This window comes from Olea europaea, chromosome 15, assembly GCF_002742605.1.
Source record: "Olea europaea var. sylvestris chromosome 15, O_europaea_v1, whole genome shotgun sequence".
Lineage (NCBI taxonomy): Eukaryota > Viridiplantae > Streptophyta > Magnoliopsida > Lamiales > Oleaceae > Olea > Olea europaea.
In genome coordinates this window covers 5463223-5475309 of record NC_036251.1, presented here as the reverse complement: position 1 = coordinate 5475309, position 12087 = coordinate 5463223, and positions in this window count along the sequence as shown.

Sequence of the window (12087 nt, the reverse complement as noted above, 5' to 3'; positions counted from 1 at the left end):
TGTACCGTCTCCTCTGCAACGGCCCCAAAATTTGATTACACTTAAAAAATAATGCTGTAGTTGTAGTATAGCCTTGGGGTGTCGTATCCACAAGGAGATTGGAAAATAGTTCAAAAGATCAAAAGCTAGGGTTTTCATTGTGATCGTGAAAACGTAGTTTACCAAATTGAAATGAGGTTTAAATATCAACGTGTGGAATAGTGAAGCACTGGAATTCAGTCTTTCGGCTTGGATAAATCACATCAATCATTCATGCATTTTACTCAACTAGAGGTTCTCATCCCAACTCTCTAGTCAGAGGATTTAACAATGAGGATCAATTAATTTTCAATTGTAAATCTATTATCTAGACTTTCTATACCATATTTCCACACTTATTTATTGGACTAAGATTAAGAATCGACCATATACGTAAAGCATAAAGCAGTAAATAATCACCCAACAACATTATATGAAATTGAAATTCTACACTTAGTTTAATTCCACAATAGAAGAAACATGATTAAATCTATGAGAAATCTTGTAATGGTTAAACCAACTTCATAAATAAAATCATGAAAAGAAAGTCTAAACTAGAATTATTTGACAATAAAGCACTAAATTACATGAATGAAAGATATGAAATCACCAAATCCGATGAGTTTATCCCTTGCTTCACCAAAGATTCCTAGCCTTCCATGGAGTTTCTTCACCCAAGATGAGAGAAAATTGATGTGGACAGGAAGAAGAATGGCGTTCTCCCTCGAATTAGGGCTTAAAATCGTGTAAAAATTGCATTTCCATAAGTGGTTGCATCAAATTAGGAAATTGAAGATTCGGGTACCAAAATGAACCATGCGTACACATGGTTTAATGGTGCATATGCACAGTGGACTTGTTTATGCTTCAGTAGTGGATTTTTGGAGTCTCGTGTACGCATAGTATAAATATTTTTTCGCCAAATGGATTTTAGTATTTTGGCCATAACGTTTCCTCCGATATCCAATTGAGACGATTCAAGTTGCGTTGGAAAGAAAACTAAAAGGGTTACAACTTTTCTTCAAATGTCATCTTCCAATTCGATCGTTTGTAATGTCAAAAAGGGGTCTCAATATGAGGCTAAAAATCGATGCGTAATTTCTTCGATTGGGAATTGATGTGTAATCATACTTTGACAATATTTTATCTCTTTGACCTCTTTCCTCATCTACTTGATATCTAACACTTTTGAATCTTCATCATAAGGTTAAGCACAAGTTTGGAGTTTTTTCATTTTGGTCCCTGAACTTTCACTTACTTCAATTTTGGTCCATTTTCGCTCTTTTTTTTCTAAAGTTTTACCTTTTCTACCAAAATGCAATCTGAAAGATAACATGAGTATAATGAGTGCATTTTGACATCAAATAATCATACGAATGCAACAATTAAGAGGAAAAAATATTATATTTTACACTCTTATCAGGACCATGTGCCTCGAAGAAGAGAAACATATGCACCTTCATCCTCTCCACCAGCATAGTGATCACCAGGGCATCACTTTGATCCTGAAGGATCCCTTGGAAATCCCATTCTATAACCAGAACCATTCAGGGTCTATACCAATTTGCGGAGTATACCTCCCGTTGTTTGGCATGATTTGAGCATCTCGGGCTTGTCTACGCCTTGCCCTTCTAGACCCTTCAATATATTGATTTCCTCCGACCATCATCTTGATCTCGGCTTATGGAAGCGAATTACGATCAGGGATGATCTGCTGAGCTAGTGGAAAGGATCCTTGCTTCGGAGACGGTTGCGGTCGTTGATCCGCTTCCTTTGGTTTGGTGACAAACTCTTGGAAACGCCTCTACAGATCAGGGACTCAACTTTTTCCGTTAACTCCCGATAGTTATCGGTGTTTTGTCATGTCATTCTGTGATACCAATAATATCGCCCTTGGTGGTTTCCCACCTGCCTGTCCCTCTGGATTGCTGGCCTGCGAAACACTTCTTTATCGCTAGTTTGCATGAATACGTATTCTAGGGTGGTTTTCCATGGGTAATACTCCTGGAATCCGTATGGATGAGTCTTAGGGCGGTCCCTATCTCTCCCATCCTTCCTTCTTTCGGGATGAGAAATTTTGTCTGATTTTTCTCTTTCATTGTATTGCCGAAGTTAAGATCTCATCTGGCTTCATCGTCACTTATGTATTTTTTTAGCTCGGTTCAGGAACTCGTGGTAAGTTCTTGGTTCGTGCTCATGTACTGACCACCAAAATCTCGTTCTAGGCCTTAGCCCTGCAAGTACGACCATAAGTGCGACATCGTCAGATATCTTATCTACTTCCATGAGTTGTTTGTTGAATCTACTTAGATATGTTTTGAGGGATTCGCTTTTCCCAATCGCTCTTTCGGCGTGGTCCTGGCCTTTGAGCCTATGAACTGGGCTAGGAACGTCGCCGCTAGGTCGTTCTAGTTCTTTACCGACCTCTGATGTAGTTTTCTTAACCATCTTTGAGCTTTATCCTCCAGGGTCAGGGGAAAGCACGGCACATAATGGCACCACTTGTCCATTGTACCTCCATCCATGAAGTGCACTTGTCTAGGTGGCTAAGGGGATCTCCTTCATATGCAGTCATTTGGGGAATCTCCAGTATTTTTGGCAGTGTTTCGGCAATAACATCTTTAGTAAAAGAGAGAATGTCGCTTGGTGGAGTAGTCTTCGATTCCACTTTTATTTTTGGCCTCTAGGTTGACGATGAGCCTTTTCAGGGCACTTATTTCAGGTTTTGCCTGTTCTAAGGGACGCTTTAGGTCAGGTTCAGCATGCCCTCATGTAGGGGTTAGTGAGTGCTTGGTACCTAACTTATCAAACACGTTGCCAGCTCTTCTGGCGGCTGGCTCGATTGCGGGGGCTAGCTTCTAACTTCATCAGTTCAGCTTTTAGAAGATTCTCCTCTGGAAAAGTGGAGGGCCTTCCTGGTGGGAGGCCATCTGGCCCTTGCCCTTGTCCTTGCCCTTGCCCTTGTTGGAGATTCCATCTCAGTGTCTGGCAGGGACAAGTGAGCTTGATTTCGTTCCAATCGGCCAACTGCATTTGTCAGTTTTTCTAGAATATCCCTCATAGCGGTCATTTGCGTCGTTCATCCTGTTTTGATCTTGCCGTCTTGGGAAACTGTGCAGGGTATCAGTCTCATGGGGTGGGTATAAGACTGATTTTTGGATGTAGAGCTATGACTCACAGCTCTCGTCTAGATCGTTATTTTGTGGGAAAAATGGGGCTATTTTTCACAATAGAGGCCCTCCTTCTAGTGCCAAACTGTTGATGTTAAAAATTGTAAAGACTAATTTTGAAGCCAACTTTAAGAAAAAGGACCATTCATCTTCATTCCGAGAGATCAATTTATACCCTTTATGTTTTTTTTTTGGTTCCCCTCTTTGAAGAATCATTTCCCACTATTTATAAGGGGCTTGGTCGAAATTATGTCATTTCAATCAAATCAGCCACTTGTGTCGAGCTCAGACTACATGTCGCCAATTTCTCCCTTAATTGGTTAATGAGGCCAGTAGCCATCATGTCACTGTTTCCTTCAGGTAATAATGGACTACAAAGAATAGGGGAGCAAAGGCGGTTGATTGGTGGATATAAGCAGTGCCGACGTCATCTTCTACAAGTATATGTAATTGAAGAGGTGATGTGACAGGATATAACGAATCTGCAATCATTGTGTCTTTTGAAGTTTCGGTGGCAATATGTCAAGCTCAGCTTTTATGACCGAGCTCACACATGTATGAGGTGGGCCTTGCGAGCAATAGATGTGAGATCGAAGGTCGGTCGTCAACATTACTAAAAAAAAGTTATATTATATGTTTCATTAATACAAGTGAATCATAATTACAAAGAGAAAATAAGTAAAAAAATAAATAAAAATAAAAAATCAACCACCCATAAACTATTCTAATATTTTGATCGATGTTTGTCAAAATTTTTTTTTTTTATTTATGCAACTTTTGTGAACTTATGTCAATTAATTGAATTGCTTCTTTCCATATTTAATACCACAAAATAGAATTCATTTAAACAACTTGTTTCTAGTACCGAATTTCACTTTTCTTGATTAAGCGTCAAATTTGAATAATATTGACTTAAGTGGAGGTCAATGAGATGATTGAGTTGGATGCTTGGCACTAAACAGAGAAGAGAAGGGACGATTGTTGTGTCACTTATTTATTTATATCATTTTATTGAACTGATCCCAATATTTAAATTTGTGTTTGTTATTTTTTTTTGAATTTTTGTTACTTTTTTAAGTGTGCAACTTTTTTTAAGTTTTTGTCACTCTTGCATCACTATTTTACATTGTCACTTAATTTTATATTTCTTAATTTTTTTTTAAAGATTTTCTGTCACTTTTTTAAATGACAAATATCACTTTTTAATTAAAGTGAAAAAGTGATTCTTAACTTAAAAAAGTGGCATCGTGTCACTTTTTTTTAATAAAAAATGATATTAATTTTTTTTTCTTCCCAACATACTTTTTATATGATTTTTCAGAAGAATCTTAATTTTAGGGGTATTTTTGTAAGTTACCCTTAAAAAATAAAATAAAAATTAGACTTCTTTGTTAAAGAAAAATCATGTCACAGCCACAATAGATTGTGATAGGCTATCACAAAGTCAGCTGTCACAATCTTCATATGCTGTAGCCTATAATTTTGCCTTTTTCTGAAGGTTGACGTGTATTTAGGCTGAAACGGTAAAAAATTCGGGTTGCATGTCAGTCCATGGGATGCACATTTTTGACACAACTAATTGGTGTTGGGTGCATGCAGTCTAGTACCTAAGTGCCTTTGATGATTGTGTACTTTTGATTAGTGGAAATTACAAAAATTCAGGCATTTAAAGATCGTAGTGCAAAAATAAGGTGGGATAGTTTTCTATTCTGATTTCAGGTTTTAATTTAACAATTAATATTAATAATTAATTAAATATTAATATTTACCAAACAACCCCACTACCCAAACCCTAATCTTCACATGAGCAAATCATTTCACGCAGCATATTTTCTGCTCACTCTCTCCTCACTTTCTGCAGCCCAGTGCTTTCTCTCTCTCCAATGGATTAATATTTTGTCTCTCTCTCTCTCTCTCTACAATATGCCTTCTCTCTCTTGTCTCATGAGTTATCCAGAATCCTCATTTAACTATCCCACAAGGAGACGAGGTGCCGCCATCAAAAGAAGTTATCGAGTGGTGCAATGATGCATTGTAGTTGCGACGTTGTACGTGCAATGCTGCGATCTGTAGTTCGGCGCTATGCGTGCAACTCTGCGTTCTGTCATTGCCCGACATTTCACTTGTCGTAGCGGATAAAAATTTGGTGAGTGGTTTGGGGGTTTTTTTTGTTTTCCAGCAGAAGAGAAATTTTGGAGAAGAAGTTTGGTTTTTTTTTTTTTTTTTTTTTTTTTTTTTTTTTTACAGTGATTTCGTTTTCCTTGATTGGATCTACTTAGCCGGAGTGTGGTTTTGGTGCAGTGGAGGTGGAGGTGTGCGGCCAATTTAATTGTGTGCGTTGGTGGTACTATGGTGTAGTGGGGTGTGCAGTGGAGGTGGAGGTAGTGGTGCGGTGGTTGGGTGCGTGCAATAGTGGTGTGGTACTGTGCAGTGATGTAGGGGTGGCTTAGGGGGTGTGTTGTGGTGTTGATCGATTGTTGTGACGTGATAGGGGTGCAATGGTGGTGATGGGTAGTGTTTGTGACCAAGTGTTGTGGTGGAATTGGATCGGGATAGGGTGTGGTGTTGCGGTGGTGTGGTGCAATCAACACTTGGATGGTGGTGGTTTGTGACCAAGATTGGTGCTGAATGAGAGCGGTGGTCGGGGTGACCATAAAGTTTGGGCTGTGACCTTAAAATTTGACGATCTGTGATTAAAACAATAATCTGATAATCTATAACTAAAATAATCTGTGACCTATAAAATTTTCGATTTGTGACTTCGAAATAATCCGTGACCAATTAATTTGATGATATATGACTAGTAAATAAATCTGTAACCATTAATTGTTTAACTGTGACTTTAATATATTTATTTAATAAATAATTTTAATTAATTAAATACAAACCTGAATTTTAAATTTTCAAACTTCTTACTTGGCTTTTGAAATGGTGTAAAGAATACACCTTAAATATGAATTTTTCCCTTTAGATTATGTTTGTGTTATTTTAAGGGCTTGGGCCTTATTAGGTGGTTGGCCCATCACCCATTGGCCATTAAGTCTTTTATTTCGGTGTTCTTTTGTCTTTGGGCTTAGAAGGCTCAAACAATGTAGTGGAAACTACAGAGATCAAGTGTTTTCAATATCTCAATTCATAAATAAGAGTTATAATTTTATTATTATTTTTTTCAAAAATTAGACTATAATTCAAATATTTAATATTAATATTAATATTAATATTATTATTATAAAATAAAATTAATTTACCACCTCTACTCTACCCTACTCACCCCTACATCCTAATTTACAATTTCAACAAGTATTCGCTCCTACTTCACTTCCATGGCATAGCCACTCTTCATTTCTGCGACTATTCACTCATCGACTATTCACTTCGGTGAACCAATATAGTGGCGTCATCGCCACATCAACGCTGAGGCAACGTCACTCTCTCCCTATCGACAGTGTTATCATAACAGTGACAAGTGCAACAATAACATCGTTGCCCTACCATTCATAGCAGCGCTCGACGTTGCAATGTCATTCGCAATGATTCCAGCGGCTACCGTTTATGACGCTGCTTTTTGTAGCAAAGATGCACCTTCTTAGTGAGACATCATTGCGATGAGACAGCACAATGTATTGCGGTGTTCATAGCCACAATCATCATGATTTTGGGATGGTGGATCTAAAAATGGAAGCAGTTGCTGTGAAGCACTAATCTGTGCGGTGTTCTCCACAGTGGTGATGTTGTTTTGGTGTTGTGGTAGTGGTGCCGACGATGTCGACGGAGGTGGTGGTGATGTTTTGCGATGTTGTAGTCGTGGCGATGCTCGTGATTGGGGTAGGATGGGGTGAGGGTATTTTTAACCAATTTTTTGGTGGGTTGTAATCAATAAATAATATGTGAATTAAAAAATGTAATATGGCTCAAAATTTATTATTTTGTGATCGAAAAATGCCTTGTGAATCATTATTTTGATAGTTTGTGACCGTAAAATAAATTATGATTTTTAATGACCAATAAAATAATATGTAACCTAAAATTTGAGTTGTGGCTTATAAAATTTGTAATATGTGATCGATAAATAAATTATGACCTATAATTTTTTTGATTTGTAATTGATGAATAAATTGTGACTCATAAAATTTTTAATTTGTGATCGAAAAATAATTTGTGACAATTTAATTCGATAATTTGTCACCCAATAGTATATAATTGTTACCTTAATGAATTTAAATAATAAAATATATTTTCAATTAAAAATTTCATAAATAAATTTAAATAATATCTAATTTTTGAATTTTCAAACATTGTTCTTTAGTTTTGAAATGAGTCATATTTAATCTTTTAAATATGAAATTTTTCCAATAATGTATTGACTTCGTGTATGTTGACATGAAGAGAGACCCATAAAGATGAAAGGGCTCAAAACACAAAAGTCTGGCCTATTAATATCACTTATTGGCCCACTTTTAGGTCTAGATCTCATTATCTAAGCTGAGCCACGTAGGTACACCTATAATGTCCACGGTAACTGTTGACCTCTAAAAATGGCTCTTCCACGTGGCCAACTTGTAGCTACTCCACGTATTCCTCCTTACGAAATGAGCAAACTGTCAGGCGCACACGGCCGGAACCAACGGTGGCGGCGGCCGTATACACTCCGACGGTCAAGTCAGGTTTGGGTGGTCGGAACAGTGTCCAGGGACCACACAAATCAATCAGTCAATAAAGGGGGAGGAGAATATATAAACTTGTTATGGAGTGCTATCTATTAAGAGTTTCATTACCTTTGCCTCTGGCCAATCTTTGGGTATTTATAGGTGGTATGAACCGTGGGATGTGGAACACGTGTATACATCTGACGGTATGAAGCGTCTGCTCATAGGCGTCAATCAGCCGCGCTTGTAGAGTGGGCGGACAGTTTGTTTCCCCCGAGTTGAATTGACATAAAGTTGATAAGTCACATCAAATAGTTTTATGGGGGACGTCACATCAATTTAAACCTTATATGCAGAGCAAATCTTAAATTGGCAGCGAATCTTCTAACGGGGGTCCAAGCCACTTGAACCCGACCTCGGAGACGGGACACTTCGGCAGATCGGTGGCAGGAATCGATGTATCACTTCGGAGAGGTTTCGGGGGGTCGGAGTGGTTCCGAGGCTCATAAAATGAGGCGTAACAGTAACAAGAGTGAATAATGGTATGTAGCACCAATAATGCTCTATATTATCTAAGTGGTGATGGCCCTCACATTCTACAATTGTTGAGCACTAGTGGAGCTCCATAATATTACTGTACATAAATCAACAGAGAAAACTAAACAAACAAGATATGACACTTGGAACAATTAGACGGAATTATTAAAAATAACATATTAATAACCACTAATTTTTTTTGATAATGATGGTGATGATAATAATAATAAAATAAAAAATCATGCTTTGAATAATTAGGTATTACAATAGGTAATTTGATGGGAATCAACATTTTTTAGTAATTCGTTGTAGAATCATCGATACTAATAGCATTGATTATCAAAATGCACTTCCATTAACGATTATCAGCAACAATGTTATCTTTGATAAAGAAGAGATTGGTGTCACTAACACTTATATCTTTGATTATCATCGATACTCAGTTGTTAACAATTACTGAAGACAATTAATGATGTAAATGAATTGAGGCGAGCTACCTTGGGTAAGAATTGTGTCGACTTTTTTGGCTCAGTGGATAAAACGAGGCTCGACTCGAGCTTTGGCTTAGTTCAAGTATTTTTTTTTTTAAGTCTTGAATTTTTTTTTAAACCTTTAAAATAATTATATTAGCTGCATGTGTAAACAGGCTACACAGGCAACTGTTGAGCCTAGCTGCCTGACTACTTGTTACATAGTTACACAACTGCCTGTTTACATGCATGTAGTTTCTAGGCTACAAGCTGCCTCCAAGCATGCAGACAGCTACAAGCTGACTGCTTTTGCACACAATGTGGTCGTGTTTGCAATCGAACGGGCCGACCCTTGTGGCTAGGTTCAGGCTGATGCTAAAAATTAACGCTTGGCTTGAACCTCGGCTTAGTCCCATTCAGCCTCAAGCCGAGTCGGTTCGAGCTTTTCTCAATTTGAGCCATAAGCCGTTTGAGCTTACGAGCCAAATTGACATCTCTAAAAACAATATCATTAATGATATTGTCGAGTATCATTGATGATGCTATAATAGCTTATTACTTATATAGTTATTATTAGTGTCTGAATAAGTTTAATTTTTCTTTTTTTTTAATTTCTCTCACCTTAGTTTTATGAATTAATCTATTTGTACAATGATGCTTGAAAACAATGATTGACAATGTTGACGTTTTCAAAATTTGAGCCATTAACTTAAAAGTAATTTTTGAAATGGATGAATATTATGTTATTAAGTGTGAGTTGTGAATCAAAATTGTAAAATTAGATTGTATATGTAGTATGATTCTTAGTTTTATAAAGTTTTTTAAGGTATACACAAAGTTGAGTATCCTATGTCAGACATTATAACAACATGTCATCATGTTGGCTTCTTAATTTACATCCACATTTAACTTAACATAATTAACAATATAATTAAAACTAGACAGAGTGCAATAGAAAAATATCTGTATCATGATTGAGGATGATGAGAATAAATGGGATGGTGACAAAATTAGTGGGTTCCTCGACAAAAATTAAAAAAAGTTAAATTTTATTACATGTGCATCAAGTTTATATAAAGGATTACATGATGTCAGATGACGATGTTCTACTATTTGTCAATTTTTTAATCATTTTCAATAAGCGTGTTTATGTATCGTTTTGATATATAAGGAGCAAAATTCAAATAAGTTTTGACAATTGTTGACTACAAAACACTTTTGCCGTAGTGTTGGGTGTGTCAAACACCAACATGATACTCCATGTGATGCTCCTTAGATTCGCCGCAAGAGACGGCATTGATTGCTTGTTAACTTTGTGATTGATGACTACACACCTACAAGACAAACTCACACATTCTCGTGTTATCATTGTTTGTGGATGTGACAAGAGAAAGATAGAGGATTTGATTCAGTTTGTATTTTAATAGTATTTAAATGAAATACAATTTAGTTAAAAAGTAGATTTTAATAAAGTTGATAAAATATGTATTTAAAAAATTTAATAAAAGTTATTAATCACGTAAAATAGAGTTGAAATGTATTATTTAATTTACTTTCCATTCAATTAATTATTGACACATTATTCTAAATTAACATGTTCAACATTTCTCTAACTATGCGTTTATATTTATTAAAGTAGTCGGACTAACTTTCTTATGCCAAGACTACATTAATGATTAAACCTAAGAAAATATATCTCCGCTTAGCAATAGTTAAGAATCTAGTTTAATTTTAAAGGACTCTGCTATGTTGTCAGGCTTTTTTGACAGATTTTTGGACGGGAAGCCACATGGTGCCCCCTATTGGTGGGGCACCTGCGTTTGAGTGGCTTTTTCCATTTTTAAATTGGATCATTAGTATAAAATGTCACTACATATGAAATTTATTGAGGAAAATGTCCTAACGTTACCAACATTTTTTTTTTTGGCATTTTCATGCATATTTACACTTTTCGTTGAGAAAATTGTTATTTTCATCCAATTTCTAAAAAAAAAAAAACCATGAAAATAATGAATATATCCTTCTATTTAAATAAAGCAAAAAAGAAAAGTAAAAAACTAATTGCAATCCTGCTCTCAATTTTTTTAAAAGTGTAAATGGATCCCAAATAAATTATCAAAAAAACAAAAAAAAAAAAAATAAAGAAAGAAAAAAGAAAAGAAAATCATCATCTTCTTACTCCTCCCCTCCCTTCCCCTCACCCCCAAACCCCATCCTTACGCTCAAACGGTCAAACCCCAAACCAAAGCTTTTTTACGAGCATTTTAAGCTCCCGTTTGATCTCCATTCTTTTCAAAATTTAATGGCTGGAATAATATTTTTTTGCAAAATGTGTGATTAAAAAGGAATGAAAAGTTTTTTTTATTTACGTGTAATATTATTTTATAGAAAAATTGTGTGGTTGAAAATAAAAAAGAGAAAAAAAATGAGAAGGAAAATGGGGGCCAAACGGGGCTTAATTATGCTCATGAAACCAAAAGGCATCTGAATAAGAACAACTCTATACCTCCTTCTTTGTTTGAAAAGCCAATGCAATATCTTAGCAAGCAAGGACCTTAGGAGATGATAGACCTGTTGCCCATAAGATGACAGTAGCCTATTTCAAAATCTCGAAAGTTTTTCAGAAAGATTGATATTAAAGAATAAAGTTCAAAATTGGCAAAGTTATTTAAATAGAAGAGTATATTTATCATTTCACAACTTTTTATTTAGACATTGGAAGACAATGATGATTTCCACAATGAAAGGTATAACCAATGGAGGAAAATGTGAAAAAATGCGACGTTGGGATGCTTTGTACAACGAACTCCATACGTAGAGACGTTTTGTACTAATAACCCATTTTCAACATACCAAAATTTTTGTAGTTAGTTAAATGAAAAATATATAATTTTATGATGTTTCTTAGTCCAAGAGACAACATGATCTCTAATAATTCAGCCCCCGTTTGGCCCCATTTTGTAAGAATGAAAATGAGTGGAATCCCAACTAACAAATCACTCTTATGCTTTGACACCTAAATCCCGTTTGATACACATTAATGTGAAAATGAGAATGAAAAATATAATTATTATGAGCCTCACATAAGAGATAGAAATTTAAATTTGATGATTTAATATGATAAATAACAATTATATTTTTCATTTTAATGAAGAAAAAATGAGAAACAAACTGAATCCTAATAATAAAATTTTTACCATTTGTGTTCGATCCCATATGTCAAGTCTTACCCAACAAGCTGTGTAA